Here is a 20,030-nt window from a genome sequence, read left to right on the forward strand (position 1 = left end):
GCTGAATCTGCATTCCACTTACAATACACAGATATTGCTAATCACACAAAACAAAATCTTTAAATTCATCCTTCTAGCAGATCATGTTATATATCACTACAGCCTCCTTAAGTCACACAGACATATATACATACAAATGTTTTAGGAATGGGCAATAGTGCCCTTCTAGCTTGCCAATATATTGAAACAATCATCTCCATATTAAATATCAAATTTGTTTTTAAAAATATACCATCTAGTTCTTGGTTTAATGTAATTTGGTAATTCTATTCCAGGTATTAGCCACTCTCACAGAGAACATATTAGTGCATCTCTCATAGGTTCATAGGTGTGTACTAGGTTAATAGCCCCGGAGCCTTTACAAGCCTAGCCCATAGGATTACCCTGGCATTGTGCCACCCGACCTTAGCTCCCAGTGTGTCTGTTGAGTAGAGTCACTGGAGTGATCCCAGGATGATTTTTCGATTTCCCATCTACTCATCAAGATTTCTCTTGAAGAGGGCCAGTGAGGTGCTCTGTTTGACATGTATGGGAAGTCTATCCAATAGCATGGGCAGTCTCTATGTTATGAACCTGTCCCTCCAGCATATTCTGTTGATTGTGGTAATGAGGTTGAGGTCTCTGGAAGCATGTGGTGCAGAGGGATTGGGATTTCTTTAGATGTAGCATTTCTAACAGATCTGGGTCAGACATGGCTTTGTAAGTCAAGCAGAGATCGCCTCTAAGTAGGTGATATGAGACGGAGAATAGTTGGAGTTTTTTGAGTCTGTCCATATAGGACAAGTGTTTAAGGCCTAAGATCCTCTTTGTGAGGTACTTTTGTGGCCTCTCCAGTTGTTGCAGGCGTCTAGTGAGGTACATGCCAAATGGGGCATTGTACTCAATGACTGGCCTAATGAGGGAAGAGTAGAGGGAGACAATGACCTATTTCTTCCTGGATGCAAAACCCTTAGTAATGAGATGTGCCACATAGAAGGACTTTCTGACCACAGTGGCAATGTGGTGATCAAAAGAGAGGTTGCTGTCAACCTGTGTTCCCAGATCTCTTATAACACCTTCTGTGTTCAGTGGACTACCATTGATGTGGTAATTCATGGGAACTGGGTTTTTCCCAAAGGGGATGACGACACATTTTTTGGCATTGAGCTTAAGGCCATGGTTCTGACACCAGTCGTTGGTCACAGTGAGGCCTTTCTGTAGGATGTCAACATTACTCGGGGAGTTAAAAATAGCTCCCAACTTGCAATCATCTGCAAACTTTGTCAGCCAGGTCCCTTCATGTTGGCAGGGACTTCAGAGAAGTAGATACCAAACAGGACAGGACCCAGGACCAAACCCTGTGGGACTCCACTCATAGTAATGTAGTCACTCCTCCTTTGTGGAGAGGGATGACTGTACCAGTGTGTCATTTGGTAGGAACAAAGCCTGAAGTGAGGCTGTGGTTGCACAGGGTACACAAGTGAGGTACCAGTTCACTCTGTAGTTCATGTAGAACACAGCCAGGGATATTGTCAGGTCCCATAGAAGCTTTATTCTTGGCCTTGGACAGTGCTGTTTTAACCTGTGCAGCAGTAATACTGGGTGCTTGGCAATCTACTAGTATTATGATTGGTCCTTGGGGGGAGGGGGTTAAAGTTGGCACCGAATGTGTCGGCCAGTATATTGGCAATACCTGTCGGCTTGGTATAGGAGGTACCATTGTGCAGTAGCTCAAAAAAATATGGGTATTGCCATGGAGATTCCTTACATAACTATAGAAGGGCTTGTAGTTGTCTTTACAATCTGCTGCAATTCTGTTTTTATAGCTAATTTTAGAGGACTTGATCAGGGATCTCAACTTTTTGTTGAGGCTGATAAGGGAGTTTTTCCAGTCTTGGGACTCCACCTTATTTCACATCAGTTTCCTCCTTCTGTTGTAGATTTTGTTTATGGCAGGGGACCACCAGATTGGCTTCCTTGTTTTGGAGGGGAGCGTCTTGGTTCTATTGGGTATGGCAAGATCTATGCATTTGTGTATGTGTTTGTACAGTGCACTGGTGTATAATTCAGTGGTCATACAACTATTCTCCATTAGCATGGTTGCCATGAAGTTAGCCACCTCTGTTCTTAGGAGCCCAAAGTTAGCTTTGTAGAAGTTTTTCATGGTGGTTACCTTAGCCGGGGGGGGTGAATTCCCAAGGTGACAGTTGTGGTTGGATCTAACCAGGGAGAAGTTGACTACTGGTGTAGAGCAATGGTCGCCCATGTTAGTAATGACCAGGTCAAGGATGTTGCTACCTCTAGTGGAGGTAAGAACGAGCTGGTCCAGGGCATTGGAATTAATTAATTCCAGGAAATGTTGGGCAAGTGTATCTGTACATGAGTAGTTTTCCAAGTTAATGGAGGGGTAATTGAATTCACCCAGTATGACAGTGTTAGGTTGGACCCTAATATTATCCAGGGTGCTTAGGAATGCAGAGTGTTGATGCATTATGTTGGGCTACCAGTCTGGAAGTGTGTGCATCCTTTATGAATATGGAAACACCACCACCTTTGGAACTTCAGTCCAAGTTCTGGGGCCGAAAGATGTGGAATTAGTTATAGCCTGGTAGTGCGGGGGTGCTTTCTGCTGTCTTGAACCAGGTCTCTGTTACAGCACAAATGTCAATGTTCTCCATTCTAACGAGTGCTTCGAGTGAGTGCATTTTGAGATTTAGACTTCTAGCATTGAGCAGCATGGCCCTTAGATTACATTTGTTTGTAGCTGTCACAATGGTAATTTGGTCTTTGGAACACTGCCTAAAAAAGGTACTGTAAGGGTGACAAGAGCCTTGGCCAGTATACAGAAGCCCAGGAGTGACAGATGCAGGCCATCTGTTGCAAAACATCGAGGTTTGTCAATCATGTCGTCCCAGGCAGACAGATACTGGATCCTCTTAGAATGACACTAGAAACTTAGCCAATTGTTGAAATCAATAATTTTCTGCTTGTACTGTGGTATCATTCTGGGTGATGGTAGGATGCTGCTCATGGCTAGGATCATACCCACCTGGATATATAATCTGAGAGCTCCTCCATGTCTCTTTTCATGTAGTCCAGGGAGGTACATCTCAGGTCATTCACACCCACATGTACAATAACAAAATCATATTTGTACCTGTTGCTGAGGGACCTGAGTACATGCATTATGTGGTGGATCCTGGTGCCTGACAGACAGCTGACTGTTACTTTCTCCTTATTCAACCTAGTGAGTGGGACATCAATGTGCCCCACTATCAAGTCACCTATGGCTAGTTTGTTGGGGATGCTGTTTTGCCTTTGGGGCTTTGGTTGAGTGGCACACTGTTTAGGAGAGTTATGTGTCTCGTGATTAGTGTTGTGTTTTGTTGGTCGAGTGCGTTTCTGCCTTGGAGGTCTCTGCTGTTTGTGTAGATGTTTATTGAGGGCCTCCACAAAGATGGGTGTGTGGTTTGTGTTTTTATGTGAAGGCAGTGCTGGCATGTGTTCTGGATGGCTATGTGTTCCATGTGGTGTGGTGCAAGTGTTGACCTTCTCCTCTTGGCCAGCTATTTTGGTCTTGGCTAGAGAATTTGTGGCTTCCACTTTGGATATATAAGTGCATCTCATGCAAGTCTGAGTATTGGGAGGTAAGAGGAGAGGGCTGTCAGTGTACATGAGGCAGTTGCTACATTGCCTCAGGATGCCCAAGTTCACCAGGTTAACAGGAGAAAGCACAGGGAACTGACATTTAGACATGCCTGGAGGGGTGGGCATTAATATTAAGCACTGGAGCTGTTTCCTTGTAGAATATTTAGTGCTGGTAGCACTTTTGTGTGCTACAATAATTGCTAAAAGAAGTCTGATAAAGTGCTAGACTAATAAGCTAGTAAAAGTATAGGAGAGGAGAGAACTAGCAGATCTAAGGGAAAAATTGAAGAGCAGATTTTGACACTGCTCAGAAGCTTAAAAACAGTCCTGGATACAGCAAATATGTATCTGGACTAGACCAGTTACAGGAAAGGCAGGAAAAGAGCAAATGTAGGCTTTTAAACCAGAAAGTTGGAAGAGATGGAAAAACTGCCCAAACGGCCAATAAAATACAATTATTAGGCCAGAAACCACTCCTCTTGTGGTATATAGGCTACCTAGTGCTTACCACTCCCACTGATAAGCTAGAAGACTTCCCTCCAACACAGAAAGGCTTGGGGGCTCAGAAGCTTATAGACAGTCCTGGATACAGCAAATCTATATCTGGACTAGACTAGTTATAGGAAAGGCGGGAAAAGCACAAATGTGTACTTTTAAACCAGAAAGTTGGAAGAGATGGAAAAACTGCTGAAACAGCCAATAAACTACAATTTCAGGGCCAGAAACCACTCTTCATGTGCTAGATAGGCTACCTAGTGCTTACCACTCCCACTGACAAGCTAGAAGACTTCCCTCCGATACAGAAAGGCTTGGGGGGCTCAGAAGCTTACAAACAGTCCTGGATACAGCAAATCACTATCTGGACTAGACTAGTTACAGGAAAAGCAGGAAAGAAGCCCATACGAGGCTTTTAAACCAGAAAGTTAGAAGAGATGGAAAAACTGCCCAAATGGCCAATAAGCTACAATTTCTGGGCCAGAAACCACTCCTCTTGTGGTAGATAGGTTACCTAGTGCTTACCACACCCACTGATAAGCTAGAAGGCTTCCCTCCAATACAAAAAGGCTTGGAGGGCTCAGAAGCTTACAAACAGTCCTGGATTCAGCAAATCTGTATCTGGACTAGACTAGTTACAGGAAAGGCAGGAAACAAGTTTAGATTTTTTTTTTCCTAGGGTGCAACTGACAAAAACCGCCACTGTGCAGCATTAAATTCATATAAACTCCTATAGACGTTGTATGGTGATTCTCTACTACTCTTAGATAACACCTAACATTCTCAGAAGTATTTGTTGTTAAATGCAATGCATGCCTGAATAATGTCTCCTTTTACACATCTATATGAGATACTGGACATATTCAGATATTTTAATATTGCATAATGCCTTAAACTTGCCATTGGTGTATTTCTGTTGCATTCTTTCCAATTTACTCATGCTAGTTTTTTTATATTATGTAGTCTAGTTTGAGTCTAATTCAACTTATAAACAATGATTTCATCATTTTTGATTTCCTAAACTTTATAAATCATTTTATACAACTTGTAGTGTGCCACTGTGTGCTGTATTAAATACTCACCCTTCATTCTATGTCTAACAAATCTCATATGCCTTGCTTTTGATGTTTTTATCAACAATATTATTCTCCTGTACCAGATTATTAACTTATTCAAGTTCTTTTGCGTGCTCTATCTGTAATTGTAATCATTTTTTCCATTTTCATCTCATCTGCGTGGATAATTTATAGCACCTTGGATGAAAAAGATTGATCTGAAAGATACAAACTAAACAAGTATGGGCCTAGGGTACAGCCCTGGGGGACACTCTGACTGTAACCTAGAAATTTACCAGTCCAATTGTTGTATGATACTTGTCATGTTCTATCTGTAAACCATAAAGCTATCCATCTGATTGAGTTTGCATTAATATCTAGATGTTCTGATTTACTGAGCAGTGTTTTATGTATGATCTTATGAAAGGCTGAAGATAATTCTGTATGAATCACAGCACAAAATGTTAATTTACAGTTATTGTATTATTATGGAACAAAAAATGTTACAGATATAGACTTATTTTCAACATATGCATACTGATATATGGCTCCAAGTCCCAACCTTTCCAATTCTGACAAACATTTATCCAAAACAACCTTCTCCACTGCTGTCTAACAACAAGAACATAAACTTTTGACATCTGGCATGGTGCAAACAAAGTGAGTAGCACTCCCGCACCACTCCAGAGTCAAATTAGATAAATCAAATTAAAAGGACCAAATATTATGGATTAGATTGACATCTATTTGCATTTTCACGTACAGAAGAGAAACAGCATGCAATGCTGAGTGATTGATGAAGATGAAAGGAAAAAAGTAAGCAAAGAGATGGATAAAGTGAGCAAGAAACAAAGAGTGAAAATGGAGTCAATAGCCTCAGAAAATGAAGAATCTGGTAAAGAGCCTTGACTGGAGAAAAACATCAAACTAAGGGATGTATTTATGGAAGTAAAAATAAATAAATAAATGTGAAGCCAGTATGTACAAGATAATGACAAGGTCATCCATGAAGTAATAGAGGTAGTCAATAAGCACTTGATCTTAATACAGTCCCTGATACAAAACATGAGGAGCTGAAATTAAAGGTGGTGATATATCAAAGGCAAAAATGGACACTGTTAATACAAATCTGACAGATTTGGAAGCCAGAGCATGGTGGAAAAGTGCATGGATAAATGTCTTACCAGACATACAGGAGGCTAATAACTGTAAGAAATGCATATGAAAGTAACTGGTCAAACAGAGGCAGATGAAAGCAAAGCAGCTAAAGATTGAACAGGCATACCTCACAGAATGGATCCTGGCCTGGTAGAGGCAGAGAGCCCTGAGACTGATAATAGTGCAGTCCGCATCATACAAGCAAAAGGAGAATGTGTTATCCAAGGTATAGAAAATGGGACAGAGATTAAGAAGCTGGGACTCTGCTCTACATATAGACTTAAACTTCTCAGCCCAAACTAGATGTCAGACAGTTTTTTGTCCCATGCAAATGTAATGTAGCCAAAAGCAGTGAACTAAGACTAATATACCTAGCAACTACAGGAAATACACCCTGGATATCACTTCTGTGGCTCTGCTCGACAGCGGCACAGGAAATTAACTTTCTTGGGTGGCTTAAGCCAAGGAACCTTGTTGGCTAGGCTTACTTAGGCCCTTGGGCCAATAGCTTAGTACCTACCTATGAACTATGGAGCTGTTTTTAACAGCAGGGCAGGGAACTTTAACTAAAAGAAGATGCACTAAGGGAGCATGAGAATACGTTCGCACACAGGCAGAAGTACAGCATCACCTGCTTCCTATCAACACAATGACCAAATGTACTGTAGAATAACAAGTGTGCTGTACCTTTAAGTAGCTTTTCTAAAGTCTACATGTGCGTATAAATTCCAAGCATGTGTTATTTTCAGTGCCATTTTGAAAGTGCAGCCAGAGTGTTAACATCTATATGCATGATATCTAGTTTGTTTATAAGTTAAAGTTACTTAGGTTAGTTTATGAGTTTGTATATAATAAAGCTGCTTGAACAACAACCCACAATGTTCAACTGTTTCTTCCTGACCTGGTGAGCGACATGGTGTCAGAACCAGCACTGTGAAGACTACTCTTCACAGCCACAAGGTGCAGAGGTGACGATGAAGGTATACTAAGTGAAATGAGAGCAAGAAAGGACCTGAAGCAAGCAAAAGATAAAGAAAATATGCACTGAAAATGTATTTATTAAAAGAGATAAAATGGAGCATTACAAGTGCACAAAACATATTACTAAGCACATGAATAGCACGGAAATGCTTACTAAGCGAAAGAGAAGCATAAAAAAGCTCATTAATCAAATGGAATGTTTGAAATGAGGTTACTAAATAAAACAAGCATGTTTAAAGTAAAACGAGTATGTCTAGAGTATAATGGGCATGAAAGAGATTAAATGAGTAAAATGAATATAACGAAAGGGAAAAAAGGGCATGAAAAGTGATTAAATGAGCAAAATGAATATTACAGAAGGGGCAAAAAAGGGCATATTGAGCATAAATAAAGCAAGGCAACTGCATGTGTTTTGGCGAATTACTGCGTTTTGGCATAAATTACAACTTTACATTGACTGAGCCTTGAATAGCATAATTAGAGTTATACAAAGTATCTCAAAGAGTGTAAAACTGTGTGCACAGTGTAACTATTTTATGAAGTGCAGTCAAATACAGCCATTTCAAAATGTTTCTTGTGCATGGGTTTGTCTAGTCACAGTGCCACCATTACAGAGTGTTTCTTCCACTGTACAGAGTATTTGGCAAAGTGCAGCCATTTTGGGAAATTTCAGTGTGCTGTGTACTGTTATTCATAAAGTGCAGTTATTTCAAAGTGTTTCTCACTCTGAGTTTCTTCTGCCCAGTCCAGTCGCAAAGTATAATTACTCCAAGACAGTTTATTGCAAATTGCAATTACTTTGAAATAGTTTATTCATAAAGTACACTTGCTTCAAAATATTCATTGCCCTCATTATTTACGCCAGTTTATTTGCACTGTGCAGTTATTTTAAAGGGTTTTGTAAAATGATGGCAAATTACTTTTACAGTCAAATAATTTCAAGATAAACTGCTCATACATTAAAATAATTTCAAGACAAGTGACTTTTACAGTAAAGTGATTTCAGAGTATTACAGTGCCCAGGAGACTTATTTTGTAAAGTTCAGTTATCCAGTAGCTTACTGTGCTATAGATTTCAAGCACATGTATATGTGTATATATATATATATATATATATATATATATATATATATATATATATATATGTGTGTGTGTGTGTGTGTGTGTGTGTGTGTGTGTGTGTGTGTGTGTGTGTGTGTGTGTGTGTGTCTGTGTATGTGCATATATTTGCAAAAGCTTTCACTGAGATATGTTAATATGGCAGATGGATTCTGCAAGCCACAACCACTTGTGTTTGAATATTGCAGAGAATTGGAGGATATTTGAGCAAGAGTATTTTATATTTATACAAGCAGCTTATTCTGATAAAGATGCATGCACCAAGGCGTCATTTTGCTAAACCCAATGGGGTCAGAGGAAATTGAAAGGGAGCATTCATTTCTATATGCACCAGCAGTGTATGAAAGTGAAGGAGAAACTCGTCGTATTGTTGTGCAGGCTGAATCAAGGGAAGACCCTGAGTGTTTAAAGCGCAAATTCAGAGAAATTTGTGACCCCCCCCCAGACTAATATTACATTAGAGAGGCATTTGTTTTACACGAGAGATCAAAGGCAAGGGGAAACTTTTGCAGCTTACATCACTGACCTAAGAAACAAATCTAAAACATGTAAGTTTGGTGATTTAAAGGATGAGTTAATAAAGGACAGACTTGTGTGTGGTATTAATAATGCTGCTGAGAGATTTTGCTTTTGTGACAGTGATTTGACATTGAGCAAAGCCATTGAGATTTGTCAGAGCCATGAAGTTACAAAAAGGCACATAAGTATGCTTGCTAGTGGTAAGAGCATGGCTTCGCTGGGCTCTAGAACTAATGTAGACAGCATGCAGCATGTAACAGGCAAAAGCAGGCCTAAGCAGATGGTTGCATCAGCCCCTGCGGGACTTCCAGGTAAAACCTGTAGTCTTCTAGTAAATTCCAAGACCAGTTCAGTTAAAGGAGAATGCTCAGTGCAGAACCAAGGTTATCCAATGAAGAACAGACACTGCTCAGTACAGTATAGGGGGGAATCAGCAAATCCCAAATCAAGCTTTATTGTTAACTGTTGCAATTGTGGTGCCAACCATGAGTCCAGAAGAGAAAAGTGCATAGCATTTAGTCAGCAATGCCACAAGTGTAAGAAATGGAGCCATTTTCAAAGATTTTGTAAATCGCGTATACCTAACACAGTTACAAAGAAGGATCACTCAAAAAAGCAAGTTGATCAAGTAAACCTGCAACAGTCCGCTTTCTATGTAGATGGTGTGTAAGTGATTGGTGAAAAGATTGATGTAGTAGATTTATTAGCCAAAAATGAAGTGTTTTGTACTGTTCAGATCAATGGTAAATACACCAAGCTCAAAGCAGACACTGGCTCAAAATGTAATGTTGTGCAGATACTTTTGAAAAGGTCAGAGCTGGTGAACAACTAAATGTGATAGGTTGTGTGAAACTTGTTGCTTATGGAGATGAAGAAATTCAAACTGAAGGCTCAGTAGTGCTTTCATGTTATGTGGCCAAGAACTGTTAAAACCTATTATTCTATGTAGTCTGAAGACCTGTGCAGTCATTATTGGGTCTCAGGGACAGTTTGAGAATGAATCTGCTTTCTTTACCAAAGAAGTTCATCAAATCAGCATGTGTCCCAGGACCATCTTCACTAACACTACGTTTTTAGAGTATGCTGATGTTTTTGGTACAAGTTGGGCAAACTTCCAGTAGTGTATTCTATGAAATTAGACACAGAGATCAGTCTAGTGGTCAGACCAGCTAGAAGAGTTCCAATAGCTATGCAGCATAGGGTCAAAGCTCAGTTGGGTAAAATGGTGCAACAATGTGTAATTGTCCAGTTACAGAACCTATCAAATGTGTGTCGTCCATGGTAGTAGCTCATAAAAAAGGCTCAGATGAAATCAGAATACGCACTGACCCAAGAGATTTGAACAAAGCATTGAAGAGATCACATCATCCTATGTGTACAGTCAAAGAAGTTACAGCCCTGATACCGAATGTCACTATTTTTTTCTGTCTTGGATGCAGAGTTCATTTTAACAAGTGATGCTTGGTCACAAATCTTCACTACTGACTACATTCAGTATCCCATTTGGTAGATTCCTAAGGATGCCATTTGGAATAAATTCTGCAAGTGAAGTCTTTCAGCGTGCAATGGAGCAAATATTTTTGGGTTATCCTTGTGCATAACAGTAGATGATTTATTGACTGGAGGCAATGGTGAGGCAGAGCATGACAGAAATCTTAAGAGAGTTCTCGACAGAGCACATCAAGTGACATTTAAAGCTCAGTCCTCTGATGTGAAAATTCAGACTACCAGAAGTCACATATGTAGGTCATTTATTTACAAGTATTGACGTGAGACCAGACTCGTCCAAGCAAGCAGCCATTCTTGAAATGCCACCACCAGACAATATACAAGCCCTTCAATTTTTTCTTGGCATGGTCAACTAGTTAGGCAAGTTTATACCAGACTACAGTGAATTGACAGCCCCTTTGAGAGCTCACATGTAAAAATGGTACATGGTCATGGCTAGAACAGCACCAGAAAGCATCTGAAGTTCTTAAGCAGAAAATTACTACCCCACCAACATTAAGATACTATGATGTCAGCAAACCAGTAACTCTTTCCTGTGATGCTTCAAAATTTGGTTTAGGTGCAGTTATTCTTCAAGAAGGCAGGCCAGTAGCCTGTGCATCTAGAAAACTTACCCAGACTGAGATGCATTGTCCTCAAATTGAGAAAGAACTTTTAGCAATAGTGTTTGCATGTTCCCAATTTCATGATTATATCTATGGTCGAGATATCCAGATTGAAACTAATCATCAACCTTTGGTTTCTATTTTAAAGAAGCCTATGCATTCATCTCCAGCAAGATTACAAAGAATGATGCTTAAATTGCAAAAGTACAATTTCATAATGGCCTATGCCAAAGGTAAACTTCTTTATCTAGCTCATACCTTATCCAGATCGCCCAGAAATAAAATGGAATAGCTTGACGCAGAGAATTTTGACTTTGATGGCATGGAAGTGTTAATTTTTTCACCACAAGACCTGATGAGCTCCGAGATCATACAATGACTGATTCACTTTTGCACTACATCAGTGTTGGGTGGCCATCAAAGCAATCTAGTGTACCACCCGATGTGCAACCTTACTTTCCTTACAGAGATGAGTTGTTGATGGAAGATGGCATTATTTTCAAAGGTCCTAAAATTGTTGTTCCTGCTTCCTTACAACAAGAGTATATCCAGATTTTGCATCATGTTCACCCAGGTTCCAAATCTACTAAGAGAAGGGCAAGAGGACTTGTGTTTTGAACTTTTCTATTGAAAGACATTGATAGAGTTATTTCTTCCTGTTCAGTATGTAATAGTAATAAACCACATTTGCAAAAACAGGCACTTCAGCTAAGTCAAATTCTTAAATTACCTTGGTTAATAGTAGATACTGACATATTAGAGTATAACAATCAACATTAATGAGTACTGGTAGACTCTTATTCGAATTGGTTTGAGATCAATCTACTACATAATCTAACTTCTACTATGGTCATTACTACATTGAAATGTCATTTCTCAGTCCATGGCAGTCCACTGAAATTAATCTCTGACAATGGTACCCAATTTACCAGTCAATTGTTTCAGAAATTTGCAAGAGAGTGGGACTTTGTACATGTTACTAGTAGTCCAGAATACCCACAATCAAATGGACTTGCTGAATGTAGAGTATTGAGGGCAAATTAATTACTTGAGAAGTCAAACCATGATAATATCAATGTTTTTTTTTTAATTTACTCAATCTCAGAAACATACCCATGACAATATACTTGGCTCAGCTGCTCAGAGACTTCTGTCCAGGCAAACCAGAACAACATTGCCTATCAGTTCTAGTTTATTGAGGCCTAAAGCTAAAAACGGCAAAGTCATTAGAGCCCAGTTATTTAAAAAGTATTCTTTTCAAAAGTCCAGCTATGACAAATCAAGCAGATTTCTTCATCCGTTGAAAAATGGAGAGACAGTTAGGATACAAACAGCAAAGGGTTGGGACCGAATTGGTCAAGTAACAAATATATGTGCATAGCTGAGATCCTATTTTGTTAGATCCGAGGGTGTGGAGTACAGAAGAAATTACAGACATCTTCTTACTGTAGCAGAACTGATAACACAGCATTGCTCCTGTGATAATGGCTTTAACTCTCAGAGCAGTTCAGCTGATATTACTGTTCCAGAACATATCTTGACTCCTGATACTGCTCTGGCAGATGATCCCAAGGTTCCTAAGATTGAACAGTCAGCAGAGACAATCCCAGTTGATAAATCAGATCCCAAATTTTATATCACAAGATAGGGCCACATCTTAAAGCCCAGTGTGAAATACACAGCAACTTGGACATAGTTGTATATTTTTATTTATATATTTTATTTTACATTTGTTAACCAGGAAAATCTAGCTGGACCAGGTCCATTTTCAGTGGAGGCCTGGGGAGAAAAGCTCTGCAATTAAGAAGACTTTTATACAATGAGAAATATACAAAACAGGTAACAGAGAAAACTTATTTCCAAGCAGAGTTATTCATAAATTTGTACTGGATATGTATCTAGCTTTATGTAATTGTATGATGAAAAGTATTCCTGTATAAATTACAGATTTCTTAATATCAGTGACAATGCCTGACTCATTTCTCAAAGAGGGAGAATGTAGAATAACAAGTGTGCTGTACCTTTAAGAAGCTTTTCTAAAGTCTGTGCATATAAATTCTAAGCACATGTTAATTTTAGTGCCATTTTGAAGGTGCAGCCAGAGTGTTAACATCTATATGCTTGATAGCTAGTTTGTTTATAAGTTTAAGTTACATTACATCGGTAATGTAGTACCGAAGCCTGTGAACAAACCGTATTTCAACTACCAGTTCAGGTAGGAGAAGAGGCAATGCACAAGATCTCCTCAGGTTTCCACGAAAGACTGACAAAATCATAAATTGCAGAGTAATATGTTTGTTTTTTTCCCTCAAGAAAATTACGGAAGGATGTCCTAATGTTAAAAATGCAGGCCAACTGCCCAAATGTAGATATACTGACATGGAGACCATGGGAAAGAAAGGGCAGTGTAAATATAATTCTAAATGCTCTCAACAAGGTGGGAGGAGCAGTGAGAATAAAATAAAGGGCTAGATCATAGGAGTGGGGGAAATGGAAAAAAAATGACATTAGAGTATTGTAACTCATCAGTGTACTAAACTGGACAGAAATTCATTAAAGTATGAGATAGTCTCTATCCATAGCAACAACATCCTTGCAAAAGATGTAGAAATAAAGGCAATAACTTAAGACATAGAGGAGGAGGAGTCTATCAAAGTGAAGGAAATGAGAAGAATGGTCATACCACTAGAGTTTCAGACTGGGGGAATGACTGAGCCTTGGGACAAAATATACATGAGAGGATGAAACAAAGTAAAGATGCAGTAGAGTAAGGGGAAACTAAGTCACAATTACATGAATATCCTATTTCTCCTCTGTTAACTCAGGGGTGGGGAACACAAATATGAATGGAACCTTAAGATGTATAGAACAGGCCATTGACAACTAGCAGGTTCAGGGTGATAATTACAGATAAAGTACTATCTGTGAGATGGGAGGGACCTGGAAGAGTTGGAAAATTTCTTCCAGTCAACTCCTATCCATGAGGGAGGAGAAGGAGGTATTATTTCTGTACCTAATAGCATAAACTATCCTCACACAGGAAGCATAACAAAAATGCATATAGCATAGAAAATTGCTTGGATAGCATTTGGGAGGGTAACGGGTTTCAGTAACAAAGAAGTGCTAAGTAGAAAAACAATGCAAAGCAAGTTATATAAACAGTTCATGAGGGTTGGAATGTGGTAAGGAGGAAAAAAGGTATGGGAAGAAAATATTAGGAAAGAATGAGAAAATATAATAACCAGGAAACACAGAATAGTAAAAAAAAGGAACAAAGGGAAAATGGCAAGACATGTGAAAAAAAATGAAAGTCAGAGAAAAGGACAAAACATTAGAAGGGCTAACGTAGAATGTTAATGGACTTAGTAATCCATTGAAATGGGACAGGATAATGAATAGTGCAGAAAGGTTAAGAGCAGGAATAGTGGCCTTTCAGGAAATGTACCTACATGAGGAGGAACATGAAAAGTTAAGAAGAAAGGGATACCACTTGTTAGTGTAGTTTGCTTCTAAGGGGTCTCAGCATTCAAGAGTAGGAATACTGGCACAAATTTGTTTACAACTAGTAATGGAAAACTTGTCAACAGATAAATAAGGCTGCTTTGCAGAGGTGAAAGGTTATCTTGGTAGAGAGAAAATTACCTTTAGTGACAATTTATATTCCAAAAGGTGTTTACAAAAACATAGTATGAAAAATCTTCTTAGAAGGAATACCTTTGCAGGAAGGAATACTAGTAATTATGGGAGAATGGAACATATATATTTTTTTTATTTTTCTGAGAAAGATGCAAAACCATCTGGGAGAAAATAAGGTAGGAAAAAAACAGAAACTTATGTGAAAAAAATCTCTAACAGGATATGATTTCAGCAGTTAGCAGTCATGGATCTGTACAACACAAATACACCAATGGTTTTGAAATCCTTAGCAGAAAGACTGAGACAACAAAAACTATTGAGAGTAAATACACCAAATAAATGGACATGAGGACGAAAGATTAACTGAAGAAAGAGATAAATAATGAAAAAAATTCAAAAATTATTATGCGCAGCTATACAGCAGTGAGTGTACTGAAGAAGAAATCGAAGAGTTGCAGTGGATATAAAGTGACTTTGAAGGGCTACCTATACTAAAGATAGGCAATCAGATGGCAAATACTAAGAAGATTACAGAGAAAGAAGTCAAAGGGGAAATAATAACAAATCAGGCTCCAAATACGTTGTTTGGGTCTGATGAATTGGCAATAGAAAACTGGAAGTTAGGATGGGATAAACTTTTGAAAGTGTGGAATAAACTGATGAATAAAGTAGTTAGGACTTAACAGGATACCAAAGTTATGGCAAAAGAAATAATACTGGCAAAGCAAAAAGAGGGCAAAATCCATACCTCCCAGAATCTAACAAACCTATTATAGTGCTGAGCCATGATTCTAAGGTTTTCATGGGGATACTAGCAGTTTAGTTGGTAAAGATAATTCCAGGGTTGGAAGATGCAGATCGATGTGGGGTATAGAGAAAAGAAGAACTTTTGACAGTATAGTTAAGATAACAATGGTACTACAAGATGTCCAGGTCAGGAGGGAGAGAATCGAAGTAAAAGTGAATGAGCATATCTTTTTGAAGTGTTGAGGAAAGTCAGATTACCAAATGCTTTGAACATACTACTAGAGAAAACATATAAAGGTATGACAGCTCAGGTAAAAACCTCTGCATCCCTTTCAGATGAGATGCAAATTACAAGGGACTCTAGACAGGGGTATCCATATCTCCATTACTTTTTGCATTACATTTGGAGCTGTTAGCAGCAGAGATCAGGAACTTGCACCTTGTAGGCTACCTGTGGGGAAGGAGGGAATTTAAAATTGCACTCTACGTGAATGATATAATATTAAACCTAGTAAGGCCTCATGAGGTCATGCACAAAATGTTTAAACTTTGGAGAAATCTGAGGATACAAAATTAATAAGCAGAAAACAAAGGCAGTTGGGATTAATATTGAGGAATTAATACGTTTAGATAGAATATTTCCAGGAATTTGGAACAATACTGAGTTAAAATATCTGGGAACCTGGATAAGTGGAAACTTGCAAAAATCAATGCAGAGATCATATGGAGATACAATGGGAAGAAAATTAAATAGAAGTTCAAAGATGGAAGATGCTACCACTTGATTTACAGCAGGTTGTACAGGAACTTCAGTGGCATAATCTGCCATATGTATTATACATGGTATAGGCATTTTGGATGCCACCAGAACAAGAGTGAACATTGTTAGAATGACAGGTTTTACATTAATTTCTGATGGATATGAAGTCTGAAACACAAGTCTCTGTCATTATTTAGTGACTCCAATCTTTGAACATTTGACACAAAACCACACATTTTATAGGGAACACACCAAAAATATGAGGCAATATCTGGACATTTTGTGAAAATCCAGGCAGGTGAGTGGTATGCTCTCTCTTTCTCTCTGTCTCTGTCTTTGTCTCTCTCACACACACACGCACACACACACACACACACACACACACACACACACACACGCACACACGCACACACGCACACACGCACACACGCACACACGCACAAACACACACACACACACACACACACACACACACACACACACACAAGCACATTCTTCTAATGCAGTTAAATCCATTACTTTTGTTTTATTTATTTTTCCATACTCACTAAAAATGGGGGTTGAAGTGCGACAAATAGCGAGAGAAAAGGAAAAATGGTAGCTCATTTTAACTGCTTATTGCAGTTATGTTTATCCTTTCTGTTTTAATTTTGTTTTTCTTTTACCTTTAACTAGTATTCACTGAACAGGACTTGTTTAACAAGTGAAAGCAACATGACAGCCATTTTGTTTCATCCGCACTTCATGCTGTAGTCTTGATACAGGGCCCTCCACTGTACATTAATACCCTCTTGGAGAACATCTGTTCTCCAAGAGGGTATTACATTTGTCAACAGCCCAATTTCTAAGAATTAGTATTATTACTGAAATGGAGGGAAGGATTTAATTCTGTAAATAGTTATTGTGGGAAACAAGACGATTTTGTAAATAAATCGGATGTGGGCAGAGCATTAGAGTTAATTTGCAGAATCATTTATGGTTTTAGTTAAGGGACATTATAAGGAATTATTATTAATATTATATGATACTATTGTTCATGTTATGAATAGTAAAAGAAGAGAGAAGGAGAAACAGGAGCATGTGAGAATGTTAATATCGTATATCCTAGTATTAGTGTGTGTAAGAATAATAATGGCTTTAATATATGAATATGAAACTAACCAGCCATTAGGATATCTACATAGGTGCACCTTGTATGAGGACTGCATATAGACTGAGTGTTAAGTATTAGAAAGCTGGTTAATAAAGTTGAAGGTTTGCAAAAACAAAAAAAAAAAGAAGTTTTATGGGTCTGTTTGACTCTAAGTTTGTCCTATTCCCCTTTTCCTGAAAGATGTATTTAACAAGTGTGTCTCCAATCTTGAGAATCCTTCTCATGCTTAAATGACATAGTGAATAACAAATGTAATAACATGTGAGTTCACAGTGAAGTATTCTCAGGACATTATTACTAATTTCATCTCTTCTCTGTGCTATGATTGGGTTCAATTTGCTAACTACTTTTTCAAAATAATCTAATTTAATTCCAGTATCTAAAGTTACTGGGATTTTACTAGCACAAATCATCTTCCTATTTCTTAAGACAAACTGTTTTGCATGAGTGCTTGAGAATAAATTTAGAATGTACACATAGTTTATCAAGTTGTATCCACATTATATATATATATATATATATATATATATATATATATATATATATATATATATATATATATATATATATATATATATATATACAGAGAGAGAGTAAATAGTTTTTTGTTATGCTGAATATGTTTATATATATATATATATATATATATATATATATATATATATTTTTTCAAATTTTCCTGATCTTGTATCACTCTATAATTTGTCTGTCCAATTTGTTTATTTCCACTTTTAAAATTAACATTCACCCTCATTTCGTATAGCTTTTATCTGTAATGCTAATTAAGTAAGTTGTTCTTATGTAACTATATCCTCCTCACCTTTTATGCCTAGATTGTGATGTTCAACATTTTATTTGATTTCTTTTACTTTCAAGCATTCTTCCTCACAAAAACTGTCACATTCTTTCTGTCATATTTGCAATGAATGCATTACTCCAGTTAGTTTTACAGTATCACTATTTTGCTTTCATGATCATTGGTTTAGATTTCAGTTTGGGAGAACTATCGAGAAATAATTTAAATCGTATAACCTCATGATCAAAGCACGTCAAAGGTAGTAAAATTTTACATGAAGCGCCAATTATCTGTTTAGGAACATAAAGTATATCCAGTATGTTCCATTTCCTGGTAGGTTTGTTTGCAATCTGCAAAAACTGTTGTTCTTGAATGTATATTGTAAATAATTTCCTTACCAATACTGTTGAATCAATATTATTCTAATATGCTTCTGGTAAAATTAGGTCTCCAGCTACTATAATTTTTCTCTCCTGTGTTTTATGCAAGAAATGTGTGGATTCCTCTAGGTCACCAGTACTTGACTTTGGTGGTCTGCACACTCCAACAACTGTAATTTGTTTCAGGACTGTATTGCTATACTTACACAATCTACAGTACTGGTGTTATCATCAAACATGCAATAATCATCAGTCCCATAATAACCCTCAATTCCTATCATAACACCTCCACTTGATGTTTTGGTTAGAATGTCTGTTACCAAAAGCATGTACCCTGATAGAAATGGTTTCCAATCATTGTTTTCTATCCATGTTTCACAAACAATAACAATATCAGTCTTATGTGAAATCAGCAAGTTTTCATTAAAATGTTATAACTAATGTTTCCAGCATTAACAACCATCACAGATAAATCTAATGCTTCTATCTGTGAACTGTTACATTTCTGGCCAAGCAAAACCCCTGTTTTATGTTAATTCAATGTTGTAATATATCTGCTGCAAATATTCCCTTCCATTGTATTTGGCAAGTAGACTACAGCATGTCTAAATACATGTGCCTAAAATTAGAATTAAAATTCTTGAATGGCAATTTTCTTGAACTCAACTTCACAAACTGAAAATAAGATTGGTGATTATAATGTGGGTAATTAAGCACTGGTGGGTGGTTTTATGGAGGCTAAGCCCGAGGGACCAAACAAAGCCAAGCTGATAACCGTATAACATTACTCTAGCATTACCCACACCCAGTTATTACATTTGTTAAGAAACATAAGAAAGAAAAAAATTACTTTTCTTAAAAAATAACCACAAATATATATCTGCCCTGTGCCCTTCGCAGACTTGATGTCTGGCATCAGCGGTGGTGATGGCCACCGATGGCGCATACGCATTACACAGGCAAAAGCAAAGAGAAAACGCAAGGAGAAAAGTTTCACTTTGTTAAAGTTTGTTTTCACTAGCGAGTTTAATGAGAAACATTTAATTAAAATAAGCAAAAATAAGCCTTATTTTAGCTGTCATCGCTTAAACCATCCCAACTAATTTATTATATACAGACAAAAATTTAAGTTATACTAATGGAAAATGTCCGGGGGGGGGACGGACCTTTCATTAATATAATTCGATCGACACGAACGCGCTGCCATCAATCAGCATTTTTTGAGAGGTCATGGTATAATCAATCATAATTCTTTATACTATGTGGAATGTGCAATTCAGTTAAAGCTTCATGTTAGCTTACCTGTCTTTCTGGTTACTACATTGTATTCCAAAAGTGTGTACAACCATAGCAAATTTACTGACTGTCCAAAGATGCAGAGATAAATTTGAAAAATGCAGTATGAATTTGTTCTGATAGGGTATAATGGGGTCTATATTATCTTATCGAAAAGGCATTCCATCGAACACCTTTTCAACGAACCGTAAAAA

Source organism: Protopterus annectens, chromosome 1.part0 (assembly GCF_019279795.1).
Source record: "Protopterus annectens isolate FY-2018-M chromosome 1.part0, PAN1.0, whole genome shotgun sequence".
NCBI lineage: Eukaryota > Metazoa > Chordata > Ceratodontiformes > Protopteridae > Protopterus > Protopterus annectens.